General features: G+C 37.2%; 1 protein-coding gene across 4 annotated transcripts in view; it reads right to left on the reverse strand.

The window, feature by feature from the left end:
• HDAC9 (histone deacetylase 9) overlaps window positions 1-20,545 on the reverse strand; it is a 422,164-nt gene that overhangs the window by 240,137 nt on the left and 161,482 nt on the right. Inside the window, exon 1 of one of the 4 annotated variants that reach the window (XM_026072686.1) lies at window positions 11,708-11,759. The exons of the other annotated variants lie outside the window; for them this stretch is intronic. The gene's annotated coding sequence lies outside the window, so the exon portion shown is untranslated. Of the gene's footprint in view, window positions 1-11,707; window positions 11,760-20,545 lie in introns of those variants that run through there. 4 annotated transcript variants of the gene reach the window in all.

Below are 20,545 nucleotides of genomic sequence, written 5' to 3' on the forward strand. Positions count from 1 at the left end.
TGGCTGTTAAGTACTCTGTTGCAATTTGTATTTTGAAAACTTTGTCACTGGGAAAGGAAAAGTACAAGAAATTAAGACACATTTCAGATCTGAAAAAATACTTTCCAGTTTTTTTCTTGGGTTATCCTTAAAGAGTCAGTAATTATTTAAACAGTACTATCACAGAATTAGAAGTATAAATGAACTGTCAAAAACCTGATGAGGCACTCAATTGGCTTTACGGTATTAAGAAGAAGTGTAATAAATTAGACTAGAAATGTATTCCTCTTTGTTCTGTAAAAGGGATTTTATCATGATTATACCTTTTCCCTATTTCTTTTAAGTGTTTGCATACATGTCATAATGAGAAGTAAAATAAATGCAAACAGTGATCTGGGCTTTGATTTACCATTCTCTTATTTCCCCAGGGCCTGAAAAGGAAGCTCAAACAACCACAAACTTCTAAAATATCAGTGAGAGGCCTTGAAATACCAACACTGAAGTTACAGCTAGCTGACTTTTTTAAAAAAATCAAAGACTTTATTAAATTGTTTTACTAAAATCAGATTCCTTCTCTGCAAATATGCTTTTGAGTCAAACAGTCATAACAAACACAAACACAAATGCCATCTAATTTGTCATATGCAAGAAGTTTTTAAATGTTATAGTGTTTGCTGTTTCTTCACTAGTGAATACATGAGCAATAGTTCCATTTATTAACCTGCCAGAGTTCATGCAAGTATCCGGCCAACCACTGCTGTCAGAGGAATAAAGGCAAATGTGCCCAGTAAATCACATCAGAATGTGAAACACTTCCAATCTCCAATCTGGGATGATCTGTTATCAAGAAATCCAAGCTGAGCTATATTTGGGTTTCTGAGTTACTTTATTTATATTTCAGCTAGGAGAGCTCTTACACATGCATTCTCTATACCCGTCAACACATAGGCAAGCTTTCACTTTTCAGAAAATGCCCTTTTCTTATAAAGAATCTGAATATCCTAAATTCTGGATACTTCTGCTGCAGGCAAGATAAAAATAGGTCAAAGATAAATGTGGATATAGTTAAAAATGTAGAATTTCTATATAACTGCCAACTTTCTTCTCAGCTCCAAAGTCTATGACATACTAGTAGCAGTATTAATTAATGATAATATATTGGTGTTAATGATGCTGTTGATACATGCTATCAGGTTAGTCTATTGGACCATAACGTGCCCACCCCATGGTAGGAGTGTACTAGAAAAGTCAGGGGAGATCTTATTAATGCGTACAAGTATCTGAAGGGAGGGTGTCAAGAGGATGGGACCAGACTCTTTTCAGTGGTGCCCAGCAACAGGACGCGAGGCAATGGACACAAACTGAAACACAGACACTTCCATCTGAACATGAGGAAATACTTTTTCACTGTGAGGGTGACAGAGCACTGGAAGAGGTTGCCCAGAGAGGTTGTGGAGTCTCCTTCTCTGGAGATATTCAAAACACGCCTGGACACAATCCTGTACAACATGCTCTAGGTGACCCTGCTTGAGCAGGGGGGTTGGACTAGATGATCTCCAGAGGTCCCTTCCAACTTCAGCCATTCTGTGATTCTGTGATTCTGTGAAAGCAAATAGCATTCGTCCAGTTGTGCATCCTCTGGGCACAGATCATACCACTGTAAACTAGATCATTATTGAAGAAACCAAATAAGGTTTGACAAAGTGGCAATGCCACTTTCTGTTTGCAGACCTAAGTGGGCACAATATGTCTCCAAATCAATAGATGCCAGCTTATTGCTATCCTCTGGTCACTTTGTTAAAGCTTTAACTCAAGGGTGATATAAATATGTGGATGTGCACTTGCATACATGCATAATTCCTGCCTAAAATGTTCACAAAGAGCAAAGAGGAGCCATGATACAGTGTGCAATAGCTTACCCTCACCCTCCTTTTTAAAGCAGGAATAATGGTAGCTGCTACATACACATCAAAAATGGCAATAGGCCTTTAACTGCCTCAGCATTACATGCATTAAAAGACAGTGTTCAAAGCACTCCAGCTTGCTAAAGATGAACGAAAAGGCACCATGGAGTTCTCTAGAGACCTGCTACAGTCTTTGCCTGATCCTCCATTCTGAGACAACACGAGGCTGCTTAAGTGCTACTAAATTTATCTGGAATGTACCATTTTCACTTACTCTTCTTTCATGCTGTTCTCCACCTGCGAATGCTGCAGGCATGTCAGTGGCAATGCTGGGTTTACATCTGCTGAGTACTCCTCCCCTCTCCCCAGCTGTGGGTACACCACTTGTCTAGTCCCAAGTGGACATATAGAAAGAAAAGAGGGGCAGAAAGGTCCTCCTTAGAGCTAGGGTACCAAAGGTAAACAGTAACCACGTGGGTATGCCAGCAGTTATATCCCTAAGTATTGCTGACCACCATGCTCATGGCAAATTAGACTGCGGGTAGATGTCTGCTGAACCAGTATCTGCAAGCAACTTTGCTGTTTCAGATGTGTGACAGCCAGCGCTCCAAATGAAACCCTTGGAAGCCAAGACACAGTGCGAATCTTCCACAGGACTCTTGGCAACTTTGTATTTTAGGGAAAAAGATGAATGACCCAAAAATATATCTTAAAAGGCATATTTTCCAATTCCTAGCTTTTTTTTTTTTCATTTTTGTAGCTGTATGTGTTCTCCAAGGTACTACAATATCCAGGGTTGTCTCTTTTCTTCCTTATTCTGCGTAACAAAAGTTGACATGCACACGTAACTCACTAAGATCACAACCTCTCAAGAAGTCATTATACCCAGGAAATGAAGAAGGACCTTCTATTATTCCAGTGCTTTTAATAAATGTTTATGGAACATTCTGATCTGTGACAAGCATGGTGCTAAAAATGGTTTCTGATTCCAAGTGCAGAAAAAGGGAGGGACCAAACTGAAATTGCACACAAAGGAGGGGAAAAAATCCAACAGAAAAATAATAACATTATTTAAAGAATCTTTTCAAAGGGAGATTAGATCAGTCAGAGACTAGCAATGCAGTACTACTTACTGTACTAGCTCAGAAATAAATGCTGCACAAAATTACTGCAGATATTTATTAACAAGATGTACTTGCTCATATTATATGTTTATTTCTATTCTGCTGCCCTTCCTACCACCTTCCCTTTGACTGTAACTGTCAGGGGAGTCTGTCTTCCTCTGCTTATATAAAACACCTAGTATACTTGCATAGTAACTAAAATAAAATGAATAAATAATAAAAGATCACTGGCTTGTGATTTTTCACAAGTCCGCCCCTTGGAATACTGATACCTAGAAGCAGAAGAGATTGTTACAGCAAGAATGGGAAACATATATAAAAAAATATGAGGAAGGCAGGAAAAAGGAGGGGAAAAGAAAGGGTCGGAAGGATAGTGTAAAGCAAGGAAGGTAGAGTTTGTTAGACTGCAGAGTTGAATTAGGAGTGGCAGAAGATGAAAAGGGACAAACTAACACTGGCAATACAGCAGATGGGAAATTATGCAGCAGACAGACCACAGAGTTGGATGGATTACGATGTCAAAAGGAGGAGAAAATGGGCTGCTCTAAAAAAAGTAAAGGGGGAGTTTCTCAGGAAGATCCATCTCAGCTTGATGAAAGGGTTGTGAAGGTTTTAAAGGCCTTGATTTAAACTATTTTTTGCTGTAGACAGGGCATATCTTTCAGGGAACAACGCTGAGTACCATGCAGATGGCCTCATTTGCATTACTAAATTTTATAAGACAGGCACTTCAGTAAAAGAGATTACATAAAATATCATACAAAAAGCACTATAAATGCACAATCAAGGAAATACCAATCTTCCAGGATGATTACTTATATTTTTGGCTCATTAATGTGAAGACGTTTTTGGTTTTATAGTGCATAGATTCAAACCACAACCATTTGCAGTAAATAATCACATAAAATCTCTCTCTCTCATATTCTGCATTTGAGATTTGGGGGAGTTACCTGAAAAAAGGAGAGAGACATCTCACACGCACAGTTCTAATCTAAATATTACAGAACTCTTCTATATTATAATGAAAGGGTCTCTTGGCAAAAACAAGCATTTTAGATGTTTACTTCTGAACTCAAGCAATATTCTTAAACTGAAGAAAATCCCAAACTAGATCTATGACATCTAGTTCATGTAATTCTGTGAAATACCTAATGATGTAATGAGATACTTAATAACTAATTCTTGTCACTATTACACTGCTTATCTGAATTCTTCCTTTCCTGGTTTGTCTCTTTTTGCCACAGTAAATGATTTAGATCCTACCAGGTCCATTTGCTTGTTTACATTGCTTTGACTATCTACTTTGATTCTTTAAAACTATATGATGTAAATACACTCCACCAGTTCAAAAGATTTTGGATGGCTGAAGCAACTTACCACTAACATAGCATTCCATATGACAGAAATAAAAGATATTTCAATTTCTTTTACAATTATGTAAGCTAAACTTATTATAAAATATTATTGTTTTGTCCTCTCTAGACAAAATAGATCTCTGAAAAATTCTCAGGAGTGTAAAGACATTATTTCAACCACCAGAGGGAGTCAATCTTGTTTTTTAGGTCAACTAAAAATTAGATTGAATGGGAAAAGTACTGAAAAGGCAAGAAATGGCTAAMAAATACCCTTGTTTGTATCCACATATATGTACACAACAAATATAAAGAAAATAAAGCTTAATTTAGTATGGGATTCTGTTCACTGATATAAGAAAATTACCCAAACTTTTTGCTTTAAGTGTTTATTAACAAATCCTATTATGACTTCAGATTAATTAGATTTTCCAGAATCAGAAACAAATAATTCACATCATCAGAACGACACTTCATATTTCCCTCCAACTTAGTATTCTTTCTTTATTTGACTTCAGCTCACTACCCTGCCTTTAAGTCTGTTCCAGGCATATGCTGGCTCAGCTCAAACCTGTAAATACAGCAGGTTGTCTCCATTTTTTTTATGATTAAGTCACCTTGTGAGCATGAAGAGTTATGAACTTATGACGGTGAGTATAGGAAAGAAACAAACATTTCTATTAACTTTGACAAATATTTGTCTTTGCAATTGTTACTCATTGGAAAAGCAAACTGTAGGAATTTTTATCATGCTGGCAGCTTTCTAAGTACTGATATATTAGCTGGAGACATTTTCCATGATTATTATTATAAATTAATACTAAATAATTTTTCTGCATTCTGCAATGTTCCAGAAACTAATGCAATAAGACAATTCTAAGAAATGCATCTCTGTTATGTCAAAAGAAACAACAGCCATAGAACAATTTTACACAGTTCTGATGCAACCAGCAAGTGCAATTCGGAAAACTGGCAATCCAAAAATTATTACCCATTTTTGTTTTTCTGCATTTCAGTACATACACTTCTTACTAGTGGGTTGGTTGTTTCTCTCTTCATCTCAGCTCATCTGACAAGCAATAAACCAGTCAAGCCAGAGGGTATTTCTTCAGTCTCAAATGAGAGAATCGTTCTGAAGCAAGTTTTTCCAGAAGTTAAACTTCATGTTAAGGCCTCATCCTGTGTCTGCTAAAACCAGTGGGAACTCTTCTGCAATTTTAAACTCAAATTTTAGAAATTTTCAGGTCAGGCCTGGAACACACACACTACTCCGAGTGCTCAAAATCAAGCATTCAAAATCACTCTTCAAGAAACTCTTAAGGTCCTTTGAAAATCTCAGTCTAATCATTTAACTAAAGCCTAGTCATACTGAAACCCCAACCTCCCTCTCAACACATTAATCGTTCAGAGTAGAAGTCCCCTCTCATCAGAACTAAGAGGAAAAAATCTTAGCACATTTCAATAAGAGGCATATTTAGTCCTGTTGGCTGGGCTTTTAAGCCTGGCTGGAAATGTCATTACAAACTGAGGTTCTGCAATACAAAAGGCAACAAGAAAGTAAATGTTCTATTTCTGCACTTTAAGCTCAACTTTTTTTTAGTTGATGAGATATAATTAGTGGTAAGTTATGGAATTATTACATCAAGCATTGCATATTAAGGATTGGGAGAAGATGTCAGAGCAACTAATTTAGGTTTGGCCATGGAAAGGCTGTAATGGTGAATTTAAGGCAAAGTACAAAGAGAATTTGGTATCATATAAAGTCATAAACACATTCATTTAATAACTGACTGCAATCTAACCTGAAACTTCATCAAATGCACTTCTGAAGGCTGGATCCTAGATTTTCAACAGAGTATCTTAGTTGCTGCAGTAACATCCCTTACCAAGTTTTCTTCAATATTATTTATTTTTTCTCAGAAATGTGCATCTGGTCCTTTGGGTTTTGCTTCATTTCCATAAGGAATCACATCTCTAAATTTTGGAAATTCAAGGGTTTTTTCCTCCTTTATCACACTGATGCATTTGACAAATCAGGTGTTTAAAAGATTAAAACCTTTACTTTAAAGGAACTATTTTCTTTGGGAACATTACAGTGTACAAACTCTACAAGACGATTTATTAGATAAAAACACTACGGCAAGACTATGAGTAAAAAATAGTGAGCCTGACTCATTTCCTACCCATATTTTACATATTCAGTGATCTTTTTAATTTTGAGTTTTCTTCTCCCTTAGTCAAGGTATTTTAAAAGTTATCAGGAAGTGTTTTTCAATGGTTTAAATTTGTTGACAATATTATAATGAAGCTATATTAAAATAATCAAGAATAAAATGCAAATCATTGCTGAGGAGTCCAGAAAAATACAACTTCACTTCATATGACTTTTTATATTTTGTCACGGTACAGTTATATTTCTTAGAGTTACACTGCTAATGAACAGACCTTTATTTTGGCTAATGAGGTTATTTATACTAATTTTTATACATGCTTTTTTTTAAAGTTTTCTTCACTTCATTAATATCTGATAGCAAATAACTGAACTGACATTTCTACAGTTTTGGATTTCCCTGTACCCAACCCTCGCCCACCACTCTCTCTGTTGACTGTTAAGTTTAACGGGTTAAATGAACACTGAGACCATCGTGGTATATCAATATAGCATGTTTAATGCAACACTGTAGGAACTGAAACTGAAGAATACACTGTGTGAAGCTGACTTCCCCAGGCTCACCAAAATAAAACACCTCTTCCTAGAACTATCACAAAATCTCCACAACAGGACTACTCATTGCTGTGGATAGAAGCACTCTTCAGAAAGTATAGGAATAAAGGAATCTGGATACAGCATAAATATTTAGAGAATTACCAAGAGTCAGTCTACCTGAAGCAAGGGAGGTCTGCAAATACAGGCAATGAAGATACCATTGACTGCACTCATTCCAAGTGTGTGAATATTGTTCCATCAATTCAGAGCTACTATGCACCTGATAAAACACCACAAGGCAAAGCTGATACCTAATACTACCTTTCACATCCTACACTAGTCAGAGTCCCAAAATGACAAAGACTAGATCTCGGTTCAGAAAGAGCTCATCACTTATGCACAATAATATCCCATCTCAAAATGAAACTGATAGTCAATAAACATGGAAAAATGTTTCTCAGGGATGTACCTTAAATCCTTTCTGAACACATGAAAAATGAATGACTCACCTTCCACACCAATGACCATAAAAAGCAGATGATCTTAAAAATGGGAACCTACCAAATGGCACTCTCCACTATCCTCTTAATTCAACCATCTCCAGAATTTGCAACTTCTTTGATAGGGCTTTACTGGCTTACTTCACCTCATCTTAGGGGCCATTCTGGTAAAGAATACAGTGGTTTCAGTCTGGGATGAAGTTGCAGAGATCACGCTAAAATTACCAGGAGGCTGACTTCAGACAGTGCCACACTATAATTATCGGCCACCTACTAAAAGGTATGGAAATCAAATGTCATACTGCTGTTGACTCCTGGTCACCAAGTTGAGCAACTGTAGATCCTGTACTCTTTGGAACAAGGAGATCAAAGCTGTTTTGTTAGTCAACATTAACATATATGACTCATGTCATATACGATATAATTTTGTGCAAATACATTTATATTGACAGCATTTCATTGTGGCATTAGGCAAAGATCCCACCACCGCTACTGTTGACACCCTTTCCACTGACAGTGACAAAATATTACTGTGAACAGCTAACAGCAAAATCACTAGGAATCATTTGACACCATTTTTTGAATCATTCAATATCATTTTTGAATCATTTTATATATTTTTTGCTGTCAACAACTTGAAATTAAGATTATTGAAAAGCATAATTTTTGACTGGAAATTACTTCTGACAATGGGATATTCAGCTTTTGAATTCTGTATACCGGCCAATGAAGGTAATACGCATCTCCAGATATTCAGTTTAATATCACAATAAATGAAATACTAAAATCAACAAGATGCAACTTTAGTCCTTTCTGCCATGCAAACCCCCAGTGAAACCCACTGATACTCCTGAGCATCATGAGCTCATGACCATAATCATATGATGGCCTTCCAGAATCTTCTGAAAATAGGCATGAAATCTTGCAAGTCATTCTGAAATCTTGTTAAAGGTCCTAAACTTTCAGAATTGAGTCAAAATCCTGAGGTTCAACAGAAGGAAATCTGCAACAGTCCAAACATCCTAAGAAAGCACCTGCATGTGAACTACAAAAAAGAACTTGAGAGTTCAGTGCTGAGAAGCAGCCGTCCACGCTCTGCGCGCTACTGCAGAGATACATTGCAGAGATACAAACTAATGCTCACATTAGTTGTTTCTACCTTCTGCCTTTCCAGGCTGGACCTGCTGATCATCTTTCCCTTGTAAAAAAGAGGGAGACTAAGTAGAAAACTACCCACCAACACTTCCAGTCCTTTAAATAAACCCCTCTGCTAAAACCTTAGGCAGCAATTTTTTCCTCTTCTGTACGTTAAGTTCCACGTGTTGCTGAGTTCAAAACACTGCTATAACAATGCGATTATCCTGATAATGCCAGGCAGGCTCACATGGCATGAGCTTCAACGCACTGTCCACCCAAGCTGAAAACTGCTGGCTTTTCCAGTTACCCTGTCTATCAAGCTGGGGGACACATTAAAACAGCCATCAAACTACCTTCTATAACCTCCTAGAGAAACCCACTGAAACTGCCATCACAAATTCCCCCATTATCATTATTACAAAGACGAAGAAAAAAATACTGTTACTTGTAAAGCAAACGCCAATCTGATCTGAGATGTCTTTTTTCTGAAGTAAACATTACTCAGTTCTAAGAATTTGCACAATTCATTTCCTTTGCTCTTCCTTGACAATAGCTATTTAGAAGAGATCTATTTATTCTCCAGAACATTTCACAGTTCCTGTTTCTAGATGAGAACCATATTAACAAAGGGTAGAAAGACACAAAAGTGTCTCAAAAAAGCAAGACTGAATTCTCTAACATTTGCACTGTTGTTTCCACAGGGGGAAAAAAAAAAAACCAAAAAAAACAAAACAGACTTTCAAAGATAGACATCAATGCAGCTAGCCTTGCAAGAGCTAGTGATCCTTCCATGAACTTGCTAAAATGGAGAGAAGAAAGTAAAGAAGATATTTAAGATGAAATGAATAATTATTCATTAGAAATAATTATATTATCCTACAAGCAATTCATAAATAAGTGTCAAAATTGACTTTTTTCCAAGAAACAGATTTGCAGCTACTTCACGGTAAATGATTATACCTTTCCTTCATCTATTATTGTCACATTGGATTACAAGCCCTACTTTCTTCCTGAAACACACTGGACTCCATGTTAAAGTAATTTCAAGCTGATATTGTACTTTCTACACACAAAGAAGAATGCAGGGAATTCACTTCCTAGAAATCCACTCAGTGCGTAGATGCTGGTCTCGTCTTATTACATAAGTTAAATATTTTCTGCGCAAACTGAACAACCTATGTTGTATTTCATACAGCAGTATTTACAGCAACAAATATGTGCAAATAAATACAATCCTTCTTACAGAATACAGAGGACCACAGCACAAACAGCAAAAACAGGAAAGGAAGAGCAGCATAAAATTTTTAAATGGATTATGTCGTCAAATGCAAAGGAATTTTGTGTGTTAAACAGATACTGAATATTTTACTCTCTTCCTATGCTCTTTATAAGCTTTTCACCATCACCCCCAGGTACTACTCTGACTATGAAACCTTTGCTTGGCGCCTCCCACTGTGAAACTGTACTGGTAGTGGCCATTGAACTGGTGGTATATGTTGGCATGGACATGCAGTGCTGTTTTCATCCCTTGCCTGTGGTTTCCTTTTCCATAGCAGGCTACCCAATATTCCAGGCACAGCCTGAACCAGTATAAACCTCCTGCTAAATTACTGTGGTTCCAGTCCTCAGCCCAATAGTGGGCACCAGGGACTGAACTGCAGTCTCTTGAGTACAGAAGTATCAACATGCTACTGGAGCTGCTGAGTAAAATGATTAATGCATTGAAATACCTCTATTTTCTAGCACAGTATGTTCTTAACAGTTTTATTAGGCTTTTTGGAATCTGCAGCTTGCACTGCCATAAAAAAATAAAATAAAAACACAAATCCACTGAAGGTTTCTTCTCAAAATATTTTTTTTGCCACAATATATATTCCATTGCATCTCTGCATGCCATTAAAACATGTAATTTACTTGAAAGCAACATTATTTGAAAAACTGTCCTTGAAAGTGAAATCCTTGAAATTCTACATTTATATTTATAAATATATATAATTGCTTATATCTATATTTATATTTTAATATTTTTATTTTATTTTACAATAAAAATGTGTCCCAAAAGCACAGTCGAGTTAAAAGCTACAGATGCATTGGCATCATTGCTATCATAAAAAATCAGGCTACAAAAGAAGAGAAACTGAAGAAGAAGGCAACATCAGCTTGCATATCTCTGTTTACTGAAAACTTTAACCAGCAAAATTTGTGTAACTGATATACTGAGCTTTATTTGAAGTTTATATTTTAATTTTATTTTATATATGTATGAACAGAGCTGGATTAAGAAACTGTAAGGCCAAGAGCCGCAAAACAGAGAAGCATTTGATCATACCAGAATGTAGTATTTCTTCTCACACAATGTCCTAAGTTAAAGGTTGGGATGGAAAGCCAAAGAAAAATGACGTAAGTATAATCATTGTTCCTGAATCTGAGGAGAGCTTAAAATAATGCCACAGAGAGGTAAGCTGCTTCACACTGTGCATAAGCTCCATGTCTCTTCTCCCAGCAGTTCTCATCAGCCCTCCCAAGCATGATTAAAACAATGATAGATCTATCATAACCTTCTCTCTGAAGAAAAGGAGGAGCTCCCTGTTCTTGCTGTGTGAAAGGAGGTGAGACTTGCTAAAGTCACTCTAAACTCATCTCTAAAGTCACTGTAAATACAAGTGGTGTAAGACCAGCTCATAATGACTGAGTCATATGAGCTATGTCCTAGTGATGGCCCTGACTGCCTTAATGAATCAATATGTATTATCAGAGCCTATCAGAACTGAGTGTGAGTACTGTGAAAGAAACAGGAGCTGTATGCAGTGAGTGCACAGAATGGTTTTGTCAGGGATGATTATGAATCCTGCAACCCTCACTTAGCTAGTAAAACATAATCCTGTATTTGATACAATTAAGCCAATTAATACCGCACAAAGAATATTTTAGAACTTGTTAGGTTGGGTAGCCTAGTGCCTTGGGAACAGTCTTTCTATCGCAGCAGTGATAAAACCATTCTTACATTAGGCAGAACTCTGTTACAGCACAGTAGCACCACTTGAGCTGAGAAAATATCCCATGATAACTGATGTTGACAACTCCCAGCCATCGCAGTGACCGTTTTCGCAGCCTGTAAAAGACAGAGCCACCAACATGAAGCTAAGAGTATTTAGCTAGTTTCAATCTCAGTGCAGCAAACCATCTGGCGAGAATTCTCAGTCATCCAACCACGGGGCCGTTAAACTGCTTTACTGAGGCTGGCTGCCACTGGGGTTGTGTACTGGGGGCTGGGGGCAGGAGGGCTGTCTGTGCAGGTGTTACTTGCCACTTCCTTTACCTGACTGCTAGACAAACCTCTGTTCCCCTACTGAAATACTGATTTCCCTGTTGTAGCCTCTTTTCTCCCATTCCCCGCTGGATGAGCTGGCACAGCACAGAGCAGGTACATGGAGGTAAGGACAGAGGAGTAGGAATCACACTCTCATAACTCTAGCTCTTTCTAAGATTCTGCCAATACTTTCTTGCTTATAGCTGGCTTTCTGGCAACAGCACACCTGGTAAGAAAGGGGAATAAACAAAATCTGTCTTCTTTTGTGATCCATAAGGGGCACATAGTGGATGTGCTTCCCAGAAGTGAGTTAGAGAAGAAGGGATGGAACAAAAAAATGACTAGGATTTCATTATGCCAGGGTGATGGAACAGGACCCCAAACTGCTGTCACAAGGCTCATGGCTCTAATGAACCACAGCACCAAAGTAGACTGTAGAGTTTGGGTAAACTAGACTGAAATAATCTAAGTCTGCCAGCTGCTTCTCTATACTAATGTGCCAGTCTCAGTATTGCTATTCTGATGTGATAGATGCATTTTAAGGGACAACAGGTTTTAAGTCTCTCTTTAGCCTAAAGACGTAAATAAGGACCAGAAGTAAATAAGCATTGCTTTCACTTGAAATTCCAGCAGATTTTACTCCCATTTTTTGGACAGCTTCAGACGGCCATTAACTGTTATGAGAGTACTAACCTCTACAACACTTCTCTTACTAGTTCAATAATTTTACACTATTTTGCTGATCTATGATTCTAGTAGAAGCATACTAAGCCATAATAAACCAGATCATTTCTTCTGAGAGAAAAACTTAACTGCGAGAAAAGGCACTAAGGGAAGTCATGTGTTTAACCCCATCTCTAGTTGAAACAGAGGTGGGCCTTCAGTCAAACACATGTACAAAGATCTGCAAAATTTTACAGTCTTTATGGAGATAAAAGGCATTTGAAAGAAAATCTGGGCCTTTTATGTTAATTCCTAACCCCTCTCCTGTCCCCTTTGACCCATGCTCTCCAAAAAGAGTTCCGCTTAGAGTCAGTCTGCCAATACTTTCCAGACTATGGCAATCCCCTGAAAGTAATTCTACTCTGCATGTTCACGAGAGGATAACTGGCATATACCACATGGCCAAATTGAAGCCTCTTTTCTGCTCTCCCTCTGTCTACAGGGACAGAGCAGGAAAACAATGGCGGCAGTGATAAATCTACTGGCAGACATATTTATTCACACACTAAATGAAATCTCCCTCATACGGGCATGGTGTAGTCTCTCTCAAGCATATATACTTGCATGTATACAAACCAAAACCTGGTTAATCCCTTTCGAAATTTCCCTACTACATATTAATATTTGGATTGATTAACAATAATTTGGCATCTCTGGAAGTCACTAAACGACTGTCTGGGTTTTACACTGCAACTTTCAATTACCAATTTAATCTACCAATGTGATACCTCAGCATTTTTTGTGAATATTGCATAACTCTCTAGTCATAAATGCTACAATGCAGTGTTACATGCAAGTCTGCTCTAATGCCAGTTTCCCATCTGAAAACCACCATATGATTTGTTTGCCCAATCATATTAATTAATCCTTCATTGGATTAAATGGCTGTGGTTCGTTATTTGTTATGCTGCTACCAAACAGCTGGGTCTTACTAACTTCAGTGCAGTTTGTGTGCAACTTAACAGCATATTCATTACAAAATCCTTTTAAAGCTTAAAAAATGGTCTGTAATCTGAACATCCTGTTGCATGGCATGTTTAATTTATAAGCACTTTCATCTGTAGATGACATTTTCCCACCACATTTTTGTTAGCAGTTTTGAAGGGAAATTACAGATAACAGAGCAGTCAGCTCCACTGTGATAGTAAARATGCACAGCAGATATCATTGCTCAGACAGGTATGCAAAAGACAGCAGAAGCTACATACAGTTCTGATTTCAACAGCTCTTTGTGGATAAATGATAAAATGATACTCTACCAGTGAATATAATTATGCACAACAAATAGCTGTACCACTTTTTATTTTAAGAATATACCACAAAATGGGAAGAGCCACATGCTGTTAACTGCACTTCTGTTGGTGACCATTTCATTTGTGCTTCTATAAATATTGCTTATAAGCAGCTATAAAGACAAAGATTTTAAAATAGGTCATAGGCATTAGGAACAGATTATACTTTACAGGTGGGAAACAATGATTTTTGGCACAAGTACAGACTGTGTCTGTGTTCAACATGTGGGAAGTCTCCATCAATAAAAATCAGCTGCCACCAGTGCTGAATGAACTCATGCCATTTCAGAGAACAGCATGAATTTTTAATACAGCTCTGTTGTCTTCTGCAGGATATTTCTGTATCTCAAAGGAGTAACGTGAGGAAACAGACATTTTAATGTGGGTTGTGGGAATAGTCCTGTGATTGCAGGTACTGGGCTAAAGAATGCAGACAATTACACAGAAAAGAGAGATATCCCATTCCTAGAACACACAGTCTCAGCTAGGACATCAGAGGTGTGCAATGCCCTTAGGGGTAATGTCCCCAGATAAAACTAGGTTATGGTTTGAGACAAGCACAGTATGGCTGTTCCTGAGAACCTTATTTGCACTTTTTCTCATATACTGTCATGAAATGTGTACCAGATAAGTTCTGGCCACTCTGTTTTCCACCAGAAAATTCTAATTGCTCTCACTAACGATACAAAATAAGAACCACCCTGGTGGTCTGCCTGTTTGCAAGTTGCATCTCTTGGACACATCATTATTCTGTCCTTGTCCTCTCGTCTGGCTTGTTCTCTTTAAAGAAAACATAAGAAAGAAGGGCATGGCCCAAAACCAACATGAGAGCAGTCACATTCTTGCTACACTTCTTGCAGGTGACCGATGACACTTTCTTTAAATGCCAGTACTGTCTTATGGGTAACATGCTGGAAATACTTTAATAATCTTACCATATTACAAAGTTCAATACAGATTTATTATCAAGGAAAATATGACATATTTTAAATCCTTCCTCTCAGTGATATAGTTTTCAATTAGCTTTCCATTTGTAGCTACTAACTTATTCCTCATTCCTTTTGTTCTTGCTTTCTGTCCTCCATACGACAAAAGCAAAAGGAGAAAAGAGCCAACACCCTATCCAAATAACTCTTGCTACTTTTTTAATATGTCCAGCAGGAGCATTCATAGATTGATTTACAGAGCAGAAACTAAGCTCAAACTAGGACTCAAAATATAATACAGCTTAATTCCCCTCTCTATTTTTGTCAGGAAGAAAATACAGAGAGAATATGCAGGACAACAAGAAATAATTGCTTTGCAGAAAACCTTATCTCATAGAGAATTATTTACAGCCAAATGTGTTAATACACAGTTAAAATCAGTTCAAGATTGCTCTGTATACCTAAAGACCTGTATGTATTCACAGAAAGGTCCCCTTAAGATCCAAAGTTGCAAGAGAATATAAAGATTCGTCACATTGTTTTCAGTCACTGCCCAGGATGCCAGGGCCATGTTCTTTGGCAGGAAACTATGTAGTGAAATGCAGAAACCATAAATATTAGCAGAGATCAACTGGCAGTGTAAAATTGTTGCAGAGGCAATCTATTCCATCAAAAAATGTTTCTTCATTCATACAGAACACAACTGATGTGCTTCCTCCTCAACAGATTTCTTAGACATCTCTAATAATTTAATTTAATGCAACATATTGGCTTTTTGGCTATTGCTATTAAGTACTCAACTCTGCTGGTCTTTCTAACATTGTTTCATAATATGTCAACTGGTCTACAGAATTTAAGAGATAATGTTAGTCATAATATGGAATTCAACTGTCTAGATGCATATTTAAATAGAATAGAGTTATTTTAATTAGATTTTAAAATGGCACTAACTTTAAACAGGTACTCAAGAATAGGAAAGTTAGTTTTATGGCTGTTAGTCTACATCACATATTGAATCACAAATGCTTTTTTTTTTCCATAGGGGTCTTTGTCCCCCATTTACTCTGCAGCTCCCAGCCATATTCCCTGTACTCAGCCAGCTCCTAATTCTCAGTTCCAAACGTTCACCACAGTCTCAGTGTTCCAATTTATAGTGTCAGACTTTTTTCTCTTTCCTACCCAAGGAAAGCAAGAAGAATAACTTTGCAGTGGAGTGACAGATGTCTTATCCATACTTGTATCTGGATTCGAGAGCAGCCAAGAACTAAAACTGCTGAGCTCTGAAATGAAGCACATTCAGTGCAGATGAAACTTTCAGCTGATCTACACCATTTTACAACTTATATCACCAAGAAACTGTGATTTTACCAAGGGTATTATATTGGCCAGATGTTTACAAAAATAAATAAATAAAATGCATTATTCTAACATGACTTTTCATTGCCATGCCAAATTCCAAAACTTTTGCTCCTGAATACGTGCACGCTTCATGCTCTTAAAGATCATCAGAACTTTTAACATGAGTAGTGCCTACAAGCGGCAGCAGCAAAGTAGTTAAGGTGTCTTGTCACAGGCACAACACATATGCTGGGCATGCCTTGTTGCAAGCTCAACCTACCTGTAGTAGGCCAAGCTGCAAAACAGTATTTGGGCTATAGGTCTATGAGACTATCTACAAAACCCCACTGACAGCCAATGACCAAGCAGGCCTGAATCTAGACTTTGTGTGTTGGTTTTTGTTTTTTCTTACATATGGCTGATTTTTTTCAGAAATACAAACAAAAGTCACCAGCTTCAAGAAGATACTCAGCCTGGAAACTTTCAGCTGGAAAGGAAAAGTTTGATAAGATCTAAGTAGCCCTACTAGCCTTGTGTACTACAGGCAAAGCAGCCTGTCATATCCATGAATATTGAGATTAGAAGCTCGGGGGGAATTCTGATTACACTGAAGTGAATGTAAAAATCTCACACATACTTCAACAGGGATGACTTTTACTCCTAGAGGACATGCTTTTAAGCAATGATCTCAAGGATTTTTCAGATTTATTTTATTATCCAGGTTCTACTCTTCCTCTGATCGAAGTCAATTGCAAAATTTTCTTTAACTTCTAGTTTAACAGCCAAATGGAGGAATTATTTCAAAATTCAGCAAGGACAGTGAATTACTTCTGAGACAAAACTCTGTGAGCTCATTATATAAGAATGTGTAATCTATGAATAAATACTTCATACAATTAAAAATCTTAAAATTTTGGGGGTACTTACATGTATTGAAGCAGAACCCAAAAAAGACTTTATCTTTTTTTTCTCATTCTTTTCCTTTTTTTAAACAAAACAGGAGAATTTAGGTTTTACTGTCCTGAACAAAAAGAAAAAGGTAGAGTGCTAAAGCCCTGGTAAAGCTTTTTAGGATGTTTATTCTTTCCGATAATATAATTTCACCAGCCTCCAGTGGCTGCTTATTATAATTTATTTTCCTCCATGTTCATCTTTATTTTGTAATATTCCCGACTGGGGGAAGTGAACTATTGTGAATGAGTCTTTGGCTAAGCAGATGATCTAAAAACCAGGAAAAGAGTACAAGAATTTGGAAGGTTCAGCCTGAGTGGAGAATGTAATTCAGATGTCCCAGAGATTTCAGCCTGGAATGGATGAAATTTACTGTATGCAAAACTCATGCTTCATCAAATTCAGTCAAATCTCTTTATTGGGGGAAATGAATTTTGTAGTGGGCCGAGATAAGAATGCCCCAAAAGTGTATTAGATTTTTTTCCAAATTTCATAATTAGTATATGGAGGTATATGTGATTAATCTAGATGAAAATCTGACTTGCGTGATTCCTGAAAGTTTCACGAAATATACATTATTTTAGTCCTTTGGGCAACCCTTGACGATGGTGCAAAAAAATATTCCTGTGTGATATAGTGAAACACAACCTGATATGTTTGAAATCTCACTGTATATTTTCCACAAATAAATTATTTATTTTGGAACCAATTTTAAATGCAATTACATCCTTCAAAAATCCTCAGCTGAAAAAGCTGAATCCTTAGTCTTCTTCTTAAGTGCAAGCATTTACATTAAAAAATTACAGAGGAGATGGATTTTATTGGTAATACAATTTAAGCAATGCTACACTTAGAAACATATAAAGGATCTCTGGGGATATAACTGTTGATACATGGCATTTTAAGTTATGAAATCTTCTCACAAGCAATCTTGTTTCTAAGAATGAAATGATTGGTAATACACAATGCCAAAGTTCTCATTTTTCTAGGGAGAATACACTTGCCATATATCTTTGGAATTAACCCCTATCAGATAAAACTAGAAGGTTGGCAGTATCAGTGCTCTTCATTGCAAATAAAGACATTCACAGTGGAACAGATTGCATTTTCAACAGCTATTGGTCTTCCATTCCTTTTCCCACTGAGAGAAAGTCCTGCACTTTTGCAAAACAGAGATCTAGTGAAAATTGGGGTTTTGGGAGAAGTCCTTTACTCTTAATCCAATAAAATCCATTGAAGATTATTGTCTTAGTTGGAATGAGTAAGCATCTATAGGATTGTGGACAAAATTTATTTGGGGGAGATTCCTAGCCAAGGAGACATATGCACACTGTTATTTTTCCCTTTGTGATACTGAGCTTGGAATACATTCCAAAATTTACCCTACCAAAATTATTTTAAATGCAATCCTATTAACCTATTTTAAAATAGAATTTCTAAATGTTTTTCCCTTTCCTGATGAAGAAAGCTCATTTGATCTTTGGCCAGTCTTCCCTGGAATGAAACACTATCTTACTCAATTACTGAATACACAGAAAATTTCCTGCATACTTATCTTTTGTCTGAACTAATGACATCAATAAATATCTAGCTGCCAACAACCAGAAGACAGGGTAAGCTTCACTGACTGAAATGGAAATTTTGCCAATCTGTGCCACCTTTAACATTTCACTATAGATAAAGCAAAATGAACCAGAATCCACAACGCCTGCACTTTTCTGGGACTACTAAACGGATTGTGAAATCACTAGTGCTGCTGTGTGATTTTCTAAAGGTGAGACAAATTCAAAGTTTGAGTGCTATAGTGCTCTTTTTCACTTTATGTCAGGCTTTCTTCTGCTTTCTGAACCAAGGGTTCTCTTTATTCTTTAGACCTTCTGGAGTGTAGTAACTGAAGAAAGCACACCTATGTCCTTGCCCTTCATTTCTATATTTAACATCAGCAAATGTCATTAAATAGTGAAAAACTGCTTCTGTCATGTTCTCAAGAAAGCTAGACAGTCCAACAGTTTGTATACTAAGTATTAGTGCCACACGAAACCCAGGAACCTAGTTCTGAGATCACTCCACATATGAAATGGCCAGAGTTCCCTAGAGTTCCAAATTCTGAGATGCTTTTAAGTGGGTCTTGAAAAGGCACTGAAAGTCATATGCAGTCCTGTCTCCTGCAGCCACAGTGGGAAAGGTGTTACTCCATTGGTTCTCTGTGCAGACAGTCTATGCTTTATGAATACGATACTTCACTGAGTCTCCTTATGTCTATGGCCTATGGGGAGCACATAACTGTGCACATAAAGGGGATAGGCAGACTGATTGCTAAAATGAAGGTTGTGTAAATAATCCAGATGGGACAATGATTCCATCCCTTTCATTCTCATGGGTGCTTATCCCAGCCATTTCATTCTTCAGGAATTCAACCTTGCAAGATGAAGCATCCTTAGGTGATTAGATCCTTTGTAAAGGGAAATGTAGCAAAGTTTCACATTTCTTTATGACTCTACATATTCTAATGATGACAAAATCTACTAGCTACTCCTTTCATTCATATTTCTTTTTCTTTCATTGGGAGCATAATGCTTCCTCACTCAACTGTCATATTACAGCTTGAAGATCCCAGCTAGTCAACAGAGACAAGGACAATGATATTCCTCATGCTTTCTGCCAGCCTCTCTGTAAAAAGGTCTAGTTGGGTCAGTCTATGGAAGGCAAATGGTATTTCCCTTCATTCTTATTTTTATTTTATTTTTTTTACTTGCCAACTGCAGGTTCTGGATATTTGTCCAAGGACATTGGAAAGTCATTTCACAGAGATCAATAACAAGGACAATGTATTTTGACTGGCATCAACAACCAGGTTAAATTCAATCTGGTGCTCCAGAGATGAAGATCTCAAGATTATTACCAATCCCCTGAGCTAACCAGGCATTCCTCTAAAACGAGCTTGTTAATTCTGCCTTAAACTCATTTGCATCGCTCACTTCTCCCACTGATTTCAGCAGAGTGCTTTACATTCTGAGCACCCTCTTCTACAGAAGTTCTTCCTGGATATCTTATTGACTAGACAGCACACCTGTATAAATTCAATCCAAGCCTTTGCATTAGTTATGTTCTTAAACTGCTGACTGGCAGAGATCCCATTGCTTTCCTTTGAGAGTGCTATATGCAGGGTACCTCTTTAAGTTCTAGTTAGCCTCCTTTCTTTTAAGCTATGTAGGCTGTTCATATCTTTTGTACTACAAATAGAACTGATACAGTTAATTGAAGGCATCCCTGCTGCTGAATTTAGCCAGCTAGTCTGGTAG

This window comes from Apteryx rowi, unplaced genomic scaffold, assembly GCF_003343035.1.
Source record: "Apteryx rowi isolate R43461 unplaced genomic scaffold, aptRow1 scaffold_349, whole genome shotgun sequence".
In the NCBI taxonomy this organism is placed as follows: Eukaryota; Metazoa; Chordata; class Aves; order Apterygiformes; family Apterygidae; genus Apteryx; species Apteryx rowi.